Source organism: Larus michahellis, chromosome 2 (genome assembly GCF_964199755.1).
Source record: "Larus michahellis chromosome 2, bLarMic1.1, whole genome shotgun sequence".
In the NCBI taxonomy this organism is placed as follows: Eukaryota; Metazoa; Chordata; class Aves; order Charadriiformes; family Laridae; genus Larus; species Larus michahellis.
The window spans coordinates 99,421,373-99,438,110 of record NC_133897.1 but is presented as its reverse complement, the minus strand read 5'-3'; the positions used below and the strand labels follow the sequence as shown (position 1 = coordinate 99,438,110).

The following is a 16,738-nucleotide window of genomic DNA, read 5'->3' as shown; positions in this document are numbered from 1 at the left end:
CTAGAACTAAAAATTTGCACTCGCAGTATCAGCGAAAGAAGACCCACATCCACTAGAGCTACTAATGTCTGGTCACAGCGTAAACGCTGATCACCGTAGCGTGGCATTGAGTAAATACGAGTGGGACCAGCAAAAATACTAATCCCGGTCAGCCTGACATATACTGCTTGCTTCGAAATACACTGAAAAGTCCCTTGACTTCTGTGATTAAGGACTGGGCTTCAGGTCAATAACTTTTATCCTTGCTTTTATTTATTTTTATGTTTGACCTTTGTGTTGTTATTAGAATGACACTTATTGTTTATTCACATGTTGCAATGGTGCCGAGGGGTGTTTTTACAAGAGAGCTTGGCCAAAGTCAGCTGCTGATCCAATGCCGTTTCAAGGCTTAGCAGGACAAGGTCACTAATTTTTTTTTTTTGCCTGACACTTTTAGTGTGCTTAAGGCGGGGGGGGGGGGGGGGGGGGGGGGGCGGGGAAGATTCATATTACTTTTTGTATCAAAACTCACAGAGTATAGCTGTTAATTCTTGCATGTGCAGTTCCCAGCCCCAAAGAGGAGCCAGGCACATTGACTGGTAACACATAGAAAATTAAGGTCTTCATCTGGGAAGCGCGCCACCAGCCTCCCTGGTTACTTCTAGCGCCTCAGCCATCACAGCCTCATCACAATGGCCTTCAGCAGCTCTTCTGTGCATACCGAGCCCCAACCCTTTGTTCCTGAAAGTTTGTCTGAGAACGCTTCGTATGACGGGTATCTTGTCAGAAATGATTAAGGAAACGAGAACATCGGTGTGGAGAGGCCCAAGACAAAATGACCTCCCAGAAACAGTAGCATAGTAAGGGAAACTAAAACTGGCATCAGCAATGATCCTACTGCTCATTTGAAGCAGTTGATTCACTATAATTCAATCCATTTTCCCAAGATGCTTTATTTTTTAAGGCTCTGTTTTCTTACAAGTCTATGGAGATGCCATTTCTAGACCATTTGGCATCAAATAAGCAACTGCAAATCATTATTTTTAACACATCACTATAGCCTGCAGCGTGGAGAAGCCACAGCACACAATATCTACTTGGAAACTGTATTCTTTTAACCTGATATACAGGTGCTTGACCGCCTACCTCGTTCTTAGTTCTGTAGTTGCCTCACCAAGATTCTTCCTCCTTCGTTCTTTCAGTGGCACTCATTAAAAGCAAAACTGCATTAGATGGCTGAAAACACAAAACCTCACAGCAATGCCAGTACACGGGGGAGCTGAATTCTCTAAGGGAAGGTTGTGAAACGTTATTGCTAGCTCTGCCGCAGTAAAACAAACCGCCACAGAGAGCCCCGTCCATTCTCATCTACTGAAGGAGACGAGCTGAAAATAAGTCAGCCAAGATAGTGCAGTGCCCCACTTGCCTTGCAATCATGAAGAGCGCATATGAAGAATGTTTAATAATACGAGGAAGTTTTATCACCACCCTCACTTCTTTGCAAACCCTGCCTTGGACTTCCACCTTGCGCTGTTTTCCCTTGCACCCAATGAAGCTTATGCATGAGCAGGAAGAGTGTGACCCACCAAGTTTTACAGCTCTAAGCTGCCATTTAGTTCTAAATTTCTTTCTTAAGTGAGGACTGCTGAATACGGCAAGTGCTGAGCTGTAATATATACTCCATTAAAAGAAGCCCACAGAATGTGACATTCTTCTTATCATATTACCTCAGTTACTGGCAGAATAATATAATTATGATTCACATTGAAGTGGCCTACAGAATGAATTTAATCAAATTTTAATATAAAATACGGCCACTTAGAACATATTCCATTCAATAGCTTGTTCAGTCAAGATGCTGTGTAGGGAGAGGATGCGCACAGTTGCGATTCTCAGTAACAAAACAACAATCCCTTTTAAGTCAAATATGGCATCAGGATGTTTAAGCAGACATTAGAGGATGCACTGGTGTCACTGCTATCGTCCATCCATTTGGCATGGATGACTGCCGCGGCACTTTCAGTCCCTTATGCTTACAATACAAAGACATAGAGAAACTTAGTATTTGAGTGCTCCTAGCATGGAACAAGTAATTCATTCACCGAGAAAGACGCCTCTCCTACCTATAGTCATGCAGACCAAATGGCTGGATTCTGTACTGAAGGACACCGGCGCAAATTCAGAGCGTAGCCATTGAAAGCACACCAGTTGCTGCAATTCTACACTGTTCTGACTGAGCTGATATATACTGATTTGATTATAACTACATGATTTGAAAGTCGAGTGTGTCCCATTGATTAGACCTTAGGTAACTCCGAATGCAAGGAGAGAGTAAGTCCGTAAAATTCTCACCACGTAGAGAGGTTTTCAGAGAACCCACTTGGGAACTATAGTTGCAAGTGTTCAGATATGAAACTAAATGCAGAAAAGACACAAAAGATATTAGATATGAGAGGAACTAGCTACAAAAGGCATTTGTGTAGGAATTTAAATTCACTGCTGTGCACATCGGCAGCATATAAACTTGGCTTTGCTGCTTTTCAGTTTTAAGGCTCTCGCACTCCGGTAACACAGGGCTGTGATGGGTTAAAAATTCAGTGGAGAGCTACAGTTTAGTTTACAGCATCCGAGGATCCAGCCATGCAGTTTACAAATATTTACAACATTTTAGCCATTTGACGATGATTTCCTAGCCGTTCATGAGATTTTTCTTGAAGGTGAATTAAAGCCCATTAATTCCTTGGATGTCATTCAGGAGTTTTGTTGTTGTTGTTTTATTTTGTTAGGGTTTTTTTTTGTTTGTTGGTTTGTTCTTTTTGTTTGTTGGTTTGTTCTTTTTGTTTTGGGTTTTTTGTTCTCATTTGTTTTGTAAAAAACCCAGTCCCATCTGCTATTCTCCTAAGGCTCTCACCACAACCCTTACTGCCTCATAGCATCTATCTCCTTTATACTTTCCTTATGCTAGCTCCATTTGTTCGTTTCCCTTTGCTTTCTTCTGTTATTTTAACTTCTTTTGGGTTCCTGTATTCTACTTCTGACCATCTTTGTTTAGTCTGTCTTCATTTCCTCCTCTCAGTAACCCTATGAACTCATATCCCCACTGTCCTGCATTTGGTGACATTCTCCCCTAGAAGTAACCTTCCTGCCATGTCCACTTTCTACTTCCTACCCCAATTTTGGCACCACCTCAAGGTTTTTAGCAACATTATTCATACCTGCACATCTGATCTTTCAGCCTCTTGCTTCCCCTCTGTCTCTGCTTTTATTTTCTTGGAAACTCTGTATTTAAAATGACCATAACCAGCCACAGCTTCCTTACAGTTCCCCTTTCTTACAATTCCCCTTTCCATCATTCCCTCAGAGATCAATATGCTTTCTTCTGAAATTACTCCTTTAGCTATACTTTCGGAGCCATTTTTCCAAAATCCTACCTCCCTACCTCTGCTCAGATGGCCACGGGAATATTGGACTTTCCTAGCTACCTTTCCCAAATGTTCTCTAGTCTGGAGTTTTGCTCAATTATTTTATTTTAGGTTTATTTAGTGTCACACCCAGTTCTACTTGCATCTCCCCTCCACATTGCTGTCATCCACAATCAATCAAGTCCTTCCTTCCTTTCTTCACGAGTACCTGAACTAATTTTTGATGACTTGGTCTTCCACTCCTTCAGTTAGACACTTCATCATCCTCCTATCTTCATTCAGTCAAGAGCACTGATTCAATTCTTCCACCCTGCCAGACTAACCTCTCATTTTACTTTGTTCCAACTAAGCAATAACATGTTCCCTCTTGCTGCCGTAATAGCCTTCTGCTGTCTTCTTCTGGTCTCAGCCAAACCAAAGTGTCAACCCTTCCTCCTCACTCCCTGTTACTGGAAGTCCCTGTGATTTCCAGGTCATGAATGCTGATGACTTTTTGCCTCTTCTCAGTTTACTCTTGCATTCATTTTCTTTCTTTGCCCCTGTGCACGTGGCTGCAGATCATCTCCCTTTTCCACTTTTTTCATCCTCAGCTCACTACCTCATTACAAAGCAAGGCAACTGTTTGGATATCTCACTTGCCATAAACATTTTTACAAATATGGTTTTAAACTCGCCGTTTCCATTTTTGACCTGCTGCAGTGTGGCTTCTACATCTTGTACAAATTCCTGCCTTCACTGAAGGCTTTAGTGTATTCTTTTTGGTCACGTCTTTTAATCAGTACCCTGGCCATCCAAACGCCTTCTGTAAAGTCAGTCAGAAGCTTTTTCTCCAAGAAGCCTAACGCTTCTTTTCCCTACCCTTCCAATAATTACTCAAGAGAATAATGCTCACCTTCCCCTATGATTTTCAGAAAAGAACTGACGCGGGCATGTCTTGTGTTCTTTTACCTTCCGTGTCTTATTCCCCAGGTAACCGCATCAAGAAATTGGACTACTATGCTGATATTACTCATTTACCTCTGCCATGCATAGCCATCTCCTTTTTTCCAGTCTGTAGTTGGATCTTTCATTCTGACATCTCCTGTAACGATCAGCAAGTTCAGGAAGAGCAGGGACAAGGCACAGCAGACCTCCTGCTATCTCTTTCTTTGAACACCACAAGTGCTTTACCATCTTGCCAATCACACAATCCTTGAAGATCATCTATTCTACCCTCAGTGTGACTTTCATTCTCTAGCTATGTCCTAATCTTGCAAATGTGCCTGGGATACGACCTGATCATCCACATTGCCAAAACCTGCATGTTGTAGTCTTTTTGGCAGTTTTTAGAACTCTTAATGTTTCTCAGTTCATGCAGGAATTCAAGAATTGTGATCTTCTTGTGGTCATGGTAGACAATATTAGATGCATTTACTGTCAGAAAACCCTTGTTCAGATCTTTCAGGTTTTACTCCTTATCCCTGTCTAAGGGGTGAAAGAGGCAAGCAGATGAACAGATTCATACACACCTAGAGAATGGGACAATGTCCTATGCTACATCCAATCCAGGGAAGTGAAACATGGAGGGAAAAAATAGAAAGGCGAAAATGAGGAAGATGTGGAAATAAAGAAAAGGACCGAGAATCGAAGACACTGAAGCAAAGTTAGGAAGACAAGAACAAATGAAACAAAGTGTCTGCAATAAAGCGAGAAACAGGGAAAAGAAATAGTAAATATAGGGGAAAACGCATAAAATATCGGGGCAAAGTCTTTGATACTTTAAAAGAAATTTAAGAGGTAAGCTCAATTATAATTTTAGGAAAAGAAATACAATCAGGTAATATAATCAGATGTTAACCACAATCACCCTGTCTTAGCAGGAAGTACATAAAATCTAAAATATTTCCAAAGTTTTTATTAATCTTTAACTTATTCCTGAAAACAGGGAAGGAACGAATTTTGCTGGAGAAGACCTTCCAAGCTAACGTTGCCGCTCCACAGCCGTGGCAACAAAGCGTTGACTTCTTGCTGCTGGGGTCTGACGTGGGAGCTGCAAACACGGTGCAGCGCTGGGACGGGGATCAATACCCACAGAAGCGCTGTGGTTTCACCGCTCTGCGATAGCACTGCTACTTCACGCGTTTGTTACCGTGCACGCAAGTCACACTTGGTCCTCACTTGTTTTAGGACTATTTGCCAATGAATTTAAACTCATAACAGCTTTTAAACATATCAGCATCTTAAATTAAAAATAAATGGTTCTGCCCCAGAGCTAGGCAAATAGCTTAGGAAAACCTCTTTTGTTTAAAAGCATGTATCTTACCTCTAAACAGGAGATTTTTTTTTTTTCCAAGTTATTCAAAATACACAAGAAATCCACCACACCACTGTAACAGTGGTTTCAAAATGAAATTAAAAACTACTATAGTTTAGTCTAAACAAAATATTACCTGTTTGAACTGATTTCTACACGAATTCTAATTGGTTAAAATTCTACTGAATTGTGAATATATAAACATACTATTTATAAGGAAGACAGATCATTAAATAATGTGATTGTTGTCAGAAATATTAAAGCAAGCAACCTAAATGTACTGTACAAAATTAAAATATTAGATAGGTCATTTTAGATAGGTCATCTTTGGAGTTAACACAGGATATTCTGTTCTCAAGATCTCTCTTTCCTCAGGGAGAGGATTCATTTTTGTTTGCTTCCCAATCTACACATTTTAAAATAATCTACGGTGTAACTATGGTACTTCCATCTGTTCCAGAAAGAAGACCTTTCAGTACTACCTTTTCATTTATTAAGACCATGATAAATATAAAATCAAAAGTATCGTAAATTATCACAATCAAGCCACTGAATCTATTAGAAGTTGAGTAAAGAAAGATGCTGAAATAATTTGTCGTGCCAAGTGAAATGATGGAAAAGGTAGCAGTGCAGGGGGCAATGCTATGCATGGAAGAAAAATAAATGGAAGGGTCTCTGTTTCACTGACTGCTCAGTATATTCTTCTGTCCACTTCTCTCCAGTAGGTTAATAGCCGGGCTGTCTTAGCCATGATAGCCTTGATGACTGTATTGACAAGAAATCATGATCTACGGCAGATCTGCTTTTACGAAATGGCTGTAGAAGCCCTTCCATTAACAATACTAATCAGATAAAGTATTGCTAATGGATGACCCTGCATCTGGTTAGCATGAACTGTTCTGTTTAGTATGTATACGCTGTATTTCTCATGCAAGATCAAGATGTCAGTACTATAAATTTATACATTATGTTTGGAAAATTGTTTATAATTTATTCTCTACATCTGCCGCAACTTTGGAAAACAGAGCTGGTTCTTTGTTCTTGTCATTAAATCAGATTATTCTCATGCGCTGCTAAAGGTTTCAATGACCCAAACAGCAAACAAGGGACCAACGTGAAAAGACACACTAGAAATTAATTTATACATTCACTTTTCCCTTCTGGTGTAAAGGAGTTATCTATAAAAAGTGTCTCCTGATAATCAAATTTCTAGGTAAAACATATTATGAAACTGAAGTGTAATAGCCATTCGACAGGCATGCTGCATAAAACCATAGCGCCCTGAGCGCCAATCCCTTCATGTAGCTATAAAATATTTAAAGTACCCAGTGTTTACAGGCAGTTAATAGATAGCACTGATAAAACCCATTTCAAGGGATTTTCAAGAGAAAAACTTGTGTTGTAGGCCTTGCAGAATTGACAGAAATCTTAAGAGGTGTAACATCCACAAAATTCACATGTCAAGAGATCCCCCGTGCTCTCCTCCATGACAAGAATGGCATCTGTGCCAAAATGTGTATGAAAATGGTTTTCCTTCAGTCCTGTGATGTGTTTACCACCAGATCAGTGAACGCTACTCACAAAAGCCTTTACAGCATTTGTCTTCAGTGAGTGAAAATCTCCCTTACCAGCAGCACAGATAACAGAACTTGGCTGGCTTTGTTCTCTTTTGCAACGAAACATGCAAAAAGAGAGCAAAACATCACCAACATTTTATACCGATCTTGCAGAGTCAGTGCAAAGTCAGGTATAGTCTGGACATCAACAAAAAATTGGAACTGAAGTCACTTACACTGTTTGGATCCTTCCGCCTTTAACATTTGTTTTATAGAAGAGAGCCACAGTCCCTTCAGACTGTGGCTGGCTTTCATATTAAAGCAAAATTTGGGACTCTTCCACTTTGTCCCAGAAAACAGATTTTTGCTTCAAGATTGCCAGGTTTACAGTAAAGATAGAGAGATGTGTCTTTGTAAAGGCTAACACAAAAATTGGAAGTTGCAAACCGTTAAAAGGACCTATCCAGTTTAAACTTACTGGGGTTTCCCCCTAAAGCTTCTTTATTTTTCCTCTACATCAAAAATCATTTGCTACTCTACTAGGTCAAACTAGCAAGATCCTTTTGAAAAGCGAAGCTACAGAGAAAAGCTTAACAGAGTTCCTAAACCCCTATGCCTAAGCAAATATCCTCAGTTACGAGTTTCTTCTCCTTACTAAAGGCCTTGGACACAGAGGGACGGTTTCTTATCAGCAAGGGGCTTGGGAGGCCAAAAGCTCCCCTCCACTCATGGATCTCTTCTTTGTTAGGTGGAACTGTGATGCCTAATGCACTTATGAAAGAACATAAACTATGCCCTAAACTTCTATTCCTTTGATATTAAGAACTTGAGCTGCTTCAGCTGGAAAGCAAATGGGAATGTAGAATATTAGTGATTTTTAAACACATTTTACTTTGCCCCCCTCCAAAGTTATGGAAATTAAATGACTTGTAGTACTCACAACGCTGAACACTGCACTGCACACACTTATTGACTCACATCTCATACAAAGAAGCTAGAAGAAATTTTCATATCAGATTACTAATAATCACTCTATAAAAAAGAACAGACAATGCAATTCCACCCTTTAAAAGTGGCTTTTGCCAACGTACAAGTCTGAATTTACACTTTCAATCAATGTGAATCTCATAGTTTTTTCAAAACTTATCTCCCCCTCCCCCCAAAGGAAGACCGTGCCAAACCTTTTAGAAGGGTTACTTAATTCTGCTTTTTTTAAGATACAATAAGGTTTGGATACCCTTTCAGCTTTAAAGCTTTGATCTAAATATTGTCATGCCCCATGTAATTTTGATGTGGTCTAGTGCCACACAGAAACAATGCCTGGGGTTATTTCTGTGCATCTGGGGTTGTTCAGCCTGGAGAAGAGAAGGCTCCGGGGAGACCTTAGAGTGGTCTTCCAGTACCTGAAGGGGGCCTACAGGAAGGATGGGGAGGGACTCTTTATCAGGGAGTGTAGTGATAGGATGAGGGGTAATGGTTTTAAAGTGAAAGAGGATAGGTATATATTGGGTATTAGGAAGAAATTCTTTACCGTGAGGTCAGTGAGACACTGGCACAGGTTGCCCAGGGAAGCTGTGGATGCCCCATCCCTGGAGGTGTTCAAGGCCAGGCTGGATGGGGCTTTGAGCAGCCTGGTCTAGTGGGAGGTGTCCCTGCCCATGGCAGGGGGGCTGGAACTAGATGATCTTTAAGGTCCCTTCCAACCCAAACCATTCTACGATCTTTTTGCCAAATTATGCAGCCTTACACCTGTGGATGGAAACAGATGCCAGGTATTATCAACTGTAAGTGAACTCTTTTATTTCTTTTCTATAATTCATCTATTTTCCTTTAAACTTTAACCTCTGCTGCTGCCAAGTCTGCGTTCCCTGAGTGCTGTTCTTGTGCCTGCAGTGAGCTTTGCTCAGTTTCGTCAATCTTCTTGTAACACCTGTCAACATACTGTCATGCTTTACATGCTTTCCTTACCCTCTTCACTGTCATTTTTTCCAAATCAGAATGAAATTCAATGTCTAAATCCTCAGCTTTGAGTCTTACAGAATCCAGTCTAATAATAAAACAACGTATTAAAATAAAAGTTTTACACTACAATAAAACAATAAAAAAGTCTTGACCCAACACAGTTTGGTTGGCTCCTTTAAGGCCTGGGACAGATTCAGACAGTACAAGTGCTTGCCCTTAACTTGCCCTGGTACTTTCCAGCCCCACTGCACAACGGGAGGGTAGATAAAGCAGGAAAGAGGAGAGTTTTGGTAAAAGGAGAAACTGAGCTGCCAATTCCTGCAGTTTTCAGAGTCTTAAGGATTTTTTTTTCCCCTCTCCGAAACACATATAACAAAGCAATAAACACACCGACTGCTGCAACTATGCTCTTCCATGAATACTCTTCAACACTGAGGTCATACGTGCAGAAAACTTTTTCATGTGTGTTTTGGGGGCCATATTGACACTGTATACGCTTTTGTAGTGGATTGGAAAGCATACAGTTGAAGAGGTGCGTCTCACAACCTCTAGGTATCTTTTGGCCATTGTTTAAAGAGCTGAAAGCAGCATCTTTTTTCAATAAACTCATGGGCGTAAATTGTCGGGAATCCCTGCAGCTATTCTTACCATTAAGATGGCATCACAGTGTTGCTGAGCTGCTGCTTAAGCTTTAACAGGTCTGTGACTTAACCGTGAGAAATGCTCAGCGTAGCTCGCGCTGCTCCCCCGGTGTCATAAGTGTGTAGCCTGGAGTTCACCTAAAATGCAACAGTCGCCTTATACAACATAATGCAACAAAAAGGTGCATTTTCACACAGGAACTCATCTATCCATTTCCTTTCGGGATGGACTTTAATTTGTTACTCAGTTGTCCTTATATTTTAATTAGACCTGTTCGCTGTGTTAGCAATCGCAAGATGATTCAGGGTTGGGATTTTTCCCCCCCCCCAAAAAAAAGGTAGCGTGGTGGTGGTAGGGGTGGAGGGCGAGAGGATCATTAGGAAAGGGGGAGGGTTGGATGTTTTGCTTTGAGGCTGGCAAGTTATTCGGATAACCCGGCGGCTTCAGGCAACACCACAAAATAGAATGATATGGTCTCAGATAAAGGAAAGGAGGAAGGTCATAACTATCACAGCAGTGCTCCGCTAAAATGCAGTAAAATTAAGTCCATGAGCTGCAGCTTCCCCGCCTGCATTAAGAGTGGTCTGCAGCAAATGCAAGCCCCAGGCGCCTGAACTGGAAGAATGTTTTCCTCCTCAAGACTGCTGCCAAAGGCTGCGATCTGACACGAGCACGTTTCACAGAGATGACGTGTACTTTGAGGGAAACAAAGCCTGTGCTGATGTCCACCCCGGGCAGCCCTAGTGACGTCAGCGCGTAATTTAGGTAATAGCAACCTCCTAGGTGTTCCATGCCGAAAATAAACCACAAAGAGGAGGGGGGAAATCCCAAACACTAAACCAACAATGCTACATCCTTTAAAACACCACGTTGTGTCAGAATAAAGCCCAATCCCAACCTAACCAACTTTTAGGGGTGACCTCTTCCTACAAACCTCCAAACAAATATACCACATGTATACATAAAATAAAGAAGTATAAGTGTATATGAATGAGCTCTGACCTTTCCTTCTGGCTTGCTCATATGACTAAAATAATGACATCTGCTTAAGGTCAGAGGTCTGTAACACATATGAATGCTGTGCCTGTAGTAGATGCTTTCCAAAGGCAGGCTGCACTGTCATGGATAATTATGATATCTAGTGTAGACACGTCTCAGCTTCATTTAGAGTAGTACATCTTTTTTTTGGGGGGGAGGCATAAACAGAACTGTAAGACATCTTCATTATAATGGGAGATCTCTTTGGCAAGACTGACCATTTAGAATTAATTGAAGTGAAAAATACGATTTTTTTCAAATTAATCTAACTTTTCATTTGCATTTAAATTTGCAGTACATCAGATAATTGTACAAGCAGTCTTTCAACACAAAAAGATCTCATTAGAAAAGGTTTTGACCATAAGAAATGAAAGGCAATATTCTAGCTACAGACCACAAGATCCATTAGTAGGATGGGGGGCAGGGAGAGAAGGCATCAACATCACCACAGAGAAACGTTCTGCTAGCTCAGTCTTGCCAGTTTTCTGAAAACAAGGGAATATATTTTCAGGTCAGTGATTTTCAACTGTTTTCAATTCACAGATCCCTAAATATTTTCCAGTGGAGATGCAGACCTTTGAATAGTAAAAATTAAGCCCAAGGCAAAGTACTTGCTTTTTGTTTTTACCTGCCATGAGTTTCTGAGGTATGATTCACAGACTGTAGGCTGAAAAACATTTTTTAGAAGATATCTCTTTATTGCATTTTAGCTGTTTTGCTTAGAATACTGCTATCCTAGCTTGCCCCAAAAGGAAGGGAGAGAAGAGAAACACTACCCATGCTCTATGGACAAGATTTCTTTGAACTGAAATCATAGATGCTTACGTTTTCAGGTCTCTTCATTCTAGATATGTTCAAGTGCAAATTACATTGCAATCCTGCCTTCTGTAGTTTATCATCCTTCAATTATACAGGATTTCTGGGATCAGCCTCAACCCAATACTCTCCTAGGACACCGTTTTAGAATTACCAGACATGCGACAAACTTATAAAAGCTTTTTTTTTTTTTTTTTAAAAAATATCTTTCTTATAGGTGCCTGCAGAATACTTTCCTTCCCTTAGTTCCACTGGAGTGAGTGGTGGGTCCTTTGCTCCAATAGAGACTTACACTATGTATAGTCACCTCTGTATTTCTTTCAGGAATATGTCATTTAGCAACAGAGACGATTCACCCAAAGGACCCAGCACAGCATTATGTGGACTACATGAAGAGTCCTCTATGTGACAGATATCCTCTCAGGCACAAATTTGGAAACAAAAGCATCTTAGTGCCCACAGATCACTGAAGCCCCTGGAGCACTTCTTTCAATCTATGTTTTGTACACATGTTGGTTTTGAAGACACGCATCCCTTCTGCTCTTTATAGAGCGTTCTCAATGCAGGCGCTTAAAAGAAATATTGATCGGAACAGGGGTTTTCCTGGCTGTGTGTTTTCTTTTCCCCAGTCCCTTTCCAAATTTTGACTAAAGGTTTGAACACTAAGCCTCAGCTCTAGCTCTAGTGTTTGGCAATGGCACATCACGGCTTGTGGCAATACACTGTATTACAGAGAGGAAAGAACAATGCAGTCACCATGAGCTGGCTGAGGCCCAATCCAGATGATTAAGCAGGCTCTCTCCAATAACGCCATCCCCTCCTCTCCATAATTTAGACAGGAAATAAAGATTTTAAAAAAATCCTTGTCAGACCGATTTGTATGTAGGGATTGTGCAATTTGATAGAAAACATGACAAAACTTTGACAGAACCACCAGAAAAAATGCTTACAAGTTTATATGGTATAGTCAACAATAATCTAATTTATTTTTTTTTGCACAGTGGTTTCGATGTTACTTATTCCCCATCTCTATTACTAAGTCTTTTCCCCTGCTAACAGACTGTAGAAATCCCTTTTCTGGCAAACATCATCATCAAGGGGCCAATTTCCCAGAGAAATCTGGCTCAAATTCAAGATTCTTTGGTAGGATCAAAGATGGATCAAAAGGGGGGGGGGGGGGAATTCATGAACACATCAACCAGAAAATTTGCATGCATCTACTCTTGTACTTGATAAAAAAAAATTGTTTTCTTTTAGTCTCTGTATGACTGATGAACATTGAGGCTGAGTCAACACTTCTGATTTGCAATTGGAAGGAACTGTGCTTTCAGAGGGATCCAGATCAAGTACATGAAATATAAACAAAGATCAGTTAACACCAGAAATCTTCATTGTGGAACAAAAGACGCAGAACAGGGATATTTGTACATCATTTTTTTCCAAAAAAGTGATACATATAACAACCTGACAGATCTAGTGTTCATACTTGTACTACTATAAATCTGCAAAACTCTCCACTTCAATAACAACTTGATTTTGGTGAGCTAGGAATCAGTGTTCCACAATGGCTTCAAAGAATAATGGACTACTTCAGAAAAAAATCTTCAGATTTGTGGATGAAATAAAACATAAGACTTTCCTCTATGTGGCCATGAAAGCTTACTGAATGGGAGCATTACACCCAGCAGTCACTCATGTCATATGACCACCTCTCCTCCGGCTCTTCTAATGGCTATAGACTCTTTTTTTCCCCTCCAGACACCAGGAAACTGCATGGATAGGAGTCAGTTTTCCTATTTAACCTTGCAAGGATAATTCATGACAATGCAAGCAAACTTAGTACAGGTTACTGCTCAGACCTCGAAAACCTGGTTCATTTGCAAAAGGATCTCCCCCACAGCCCCCCAGACACACAAACACGAGTGCTGGCTCAGGAGCAGCTGCAGTTGCATTTCCACTGTCTGCGAGATGAAGCTGTTTAACCATTTCTGCTCATCTCAGAAGGTACACGGACACTCAGACAGAAGCTAGTCCATGCAGGCCAGCTGTCTGCAATCAACAGACTAATCCACTGGGGTGGGCTTAGATTAAAAAAAAAAAAAAAAAACACAAACCAACCAGCAAAAAAAACCCAAAACAACAAAAACCCCCAAAACCAACCAACCAACCAATCCAACCCCCAAACGTTCTTCTCTTCTCTCTTGCTGACAACATGACCACAAGCAGCGTGACCTGCCTCTGCCTTGCCTACCAACAGTGCTGTAAGAGCCTATAAATACCGTGGGGAGGGACGCATGCTTGCGGTGGGGAGCCCACTCATGCTGTCTTTCCATTCTCTGGCCTCCTCACCAGATGCCAGACAGTTCTGCAGGGCTGCAAGGGCACTCCTGGGCTGCAGCAGCCGACCGGAGTAACATGGCAGCATCATTTGTTTCGGAAACAAAACAATAGTGAAAGCTTCAGCTGTATAAGTAGGAACCAAATGGTTTCTTTTAATCTCGAGAGCCTGTTATCTGTACATATCTGCCTTCCACCGAACATTTTTCTTTCGCCATTTATGCACTACAACACAAACTCCCTGAACAGCCTACTAACCTTAAATGATGCCAACTAAAATAAATAAATAACAGAATCACAGAATGGTGTGGGTTGGAAGGGACCTTAAAGATCATCTAGTTCCAACCCCCCTGCCATGGGCAGGGACACCTCCCACTAGACCAGGCTGCTCAAAGCCCCATCCAGCCTGGCCTTGAACACTTCCAGGGATGGGGCATCCACAACTTCTCTGGGCAACCTGTGCCAGTGCCTCACCACCCTCACAGTGAAGAATTTCTTCCTGATATCTAATCTAAATCTACCCTCTTCCAGTTTGAGGCTGTCACCCCGTGTCCTATCGTTACACTCCCTGATAAAGAGTCCCTCCCCATCTCTCCTGTAAGCCCCCTTTAGGTACTGGAAGGCTGCTATAAGGTCTTCCTGGAGCCTAAATAAATAATAACCCCTCTAATATCCTAAACTCAGGCACTCACAGAACACCCCCCCTACTGCCCCTCATCAGCCCCAGTTAACAGTGATATCAAGGGCATTCAAGAGACCTGCTCTGAGGATGGGGGAGGCAAACCAGGAATAACCATCCCGAACTCTGCTCCCAGCACAGTACGTCCAGATGAACTCCACATCTAATAGCCCGAGACAGACATTAGGAAGGAACTAGTCATTTACCAAGGAGATGGTAATCAAAGCCATGTCTCTGCAGATTCAGTGGCAATGAGGTATGAGGCAAGATTCCAGCTCCAGGGCTAGAAAGATGCCTTCAAATGGCTTAAACTTTCTCACTAAATCCCGTTATTTTTTAATTCCAGTTCAATTTTTGTAGCAAGTTGCCTTTCCTTGGGCTTCCCTTGAGACAGTAGGACTGCCTTTCAACTTTTCAGGATTAACACTGTTCTCCCAGATCTCAGTGACTGCTAACTTCAAAAGGGAACACACTTGGCTCATTAGACTATTTAATGACTTTCATTTTGGCACTAATCTAAAAGCACTTAATGCATTTAAAGCTTTTTTTTTTTTTTTTTTTTAAATAACCAGTGTAACCTAGCAGCCAGAATGGATTTGCCAACAACTGGCACAGACCTCCATCACAGGAGGCAGCAGGCACATTTTAAAGACAGCTTGCCTTATTCAACTTTCAGCTGAATTATGATAAAGCATCATCCAGAACCCGGCATCAAAATATTTCGTACAATACTACAGCAACACTTAAATTTTTTCCAACTGAAGATAATGAAACAAATTAATCTCTGGCAGAGACTAGTATGAAAGCAAATAAGAAACGTGGCCACTGATGCCAGGATAAATCTGGATGGGAAGAGTAAGAAACCACCAATGGTGATACAATTGGCACTAAGTCTTTACATCTGGATGAGTAGAAGAATCTGATAATCAAGGCACAAACTGCTTCCTTACTAATTCTGAAATTCTAGCATTCACTGAGGCAAGAACAATACAAGATGCCAGTAGTGTGAGTTATTTCACACAGATAAGCAACTCTGGAAGGATGCAAAAGGTGCTAAATGTTACTCGAGGGAGGAAAAACAGCAGTAAAGAAAGAATTAGACACGTAGGATAAATTTAGCAGAAAAAGACTACTGACTTGGAAAATGCACGTTACAAGAAAATTACAGAAAGTTAACACAAAGATTTTTTTATTATAAAAGTTACTACAGATGTCATTAATAGAACGCCATGATATTTCTACGTAATTTGATTTATAAACCTAATTCATTGTTGGATCACACTGAAACTGAAAACACCTTGAATTCAAGATAGATAAACCAGCCACAGTTCAGAGGTTTGATGTATGGCAGGGGGGGCTGGAGGTGGGCTGGAGAACAAAACCAACCAAGTCTGTAAAAATTTAGAGGCCTGCTAAACACAGAAACTGAAATTGGTGTTGTGAGACTTCCGGTATGTCCAGCAGCTGATCTTACAAGCAGTTGATTTCTCTCTATTTTAGAACTACTAATTTCTTGCTCTCTTGAAATCAGAAATGAGAAATACGCATGAAAATGAACCAAAACCCAAATACATATCAAGTAAAGATGGATCATTTTTTTTAAAATGTTTCGGGTGGGGTTTTTTTTGTTGTTGCTTTTTTTAAAGTCCACAAGCATTAAGTTCATGTACTTTGGAGGAAATATTTTGCATCTTCCCATTTGATTTGCCTTTGTCTACAAAGCCAAAGAGGACAGCAATCCACAAAATCTGAAACGTGCTGAGGCAGAAAACAAGGCAATATTTACGCATAATAAAAAAAGCTACTCCTGCTTTAGGTTGGAATATAAACAGCACCGACAAAAACTGTAGTTCCCTAAAAGCATTGAGCGAGATGCCATCTGAAAGTAGGGCCAATATTTGATCGGAGATCGAAGATTATATTGCAAGTTTGATCTGTTTGCAGGAGAAGCAATTGCTGGTTATGACGTGTATGTATCTCGTATAAATCCAAGGAGGTAATAATTCCACAGTAC

The 16,738-nt window shown here is 40.9% G+C and overlaps 1 protein-coding gene across 36 annotated transcripts in view; it reads right to left on the bottom strand.

Annotated features, from left to right (window-relative positions):
- The window catches only part of LOC141739324 (poly(rC)-binding protein 3-like), a 539,898-nt gene that overhangs the window by 122,831 nt on the left and 400,329 nt on the right, over positions 1-16,738 (bottom strand). Inside the window, exon 1 of one of the 36 annotated variants that reach the window (XM_074576366.1) lies at positions 9,861-9,985. The exons of the other annotated variants lie outside the window; for them this stretch is intronic. The gene's annotated coding sequence lies outside the window, so the exon portion shown is untranslated. Of the gene's footprint in view, positions 1-9,860; positions 9,986-16,738 lie in introns of those variants that run through there. 36 annotated transcript variants of the gene reach the window in all.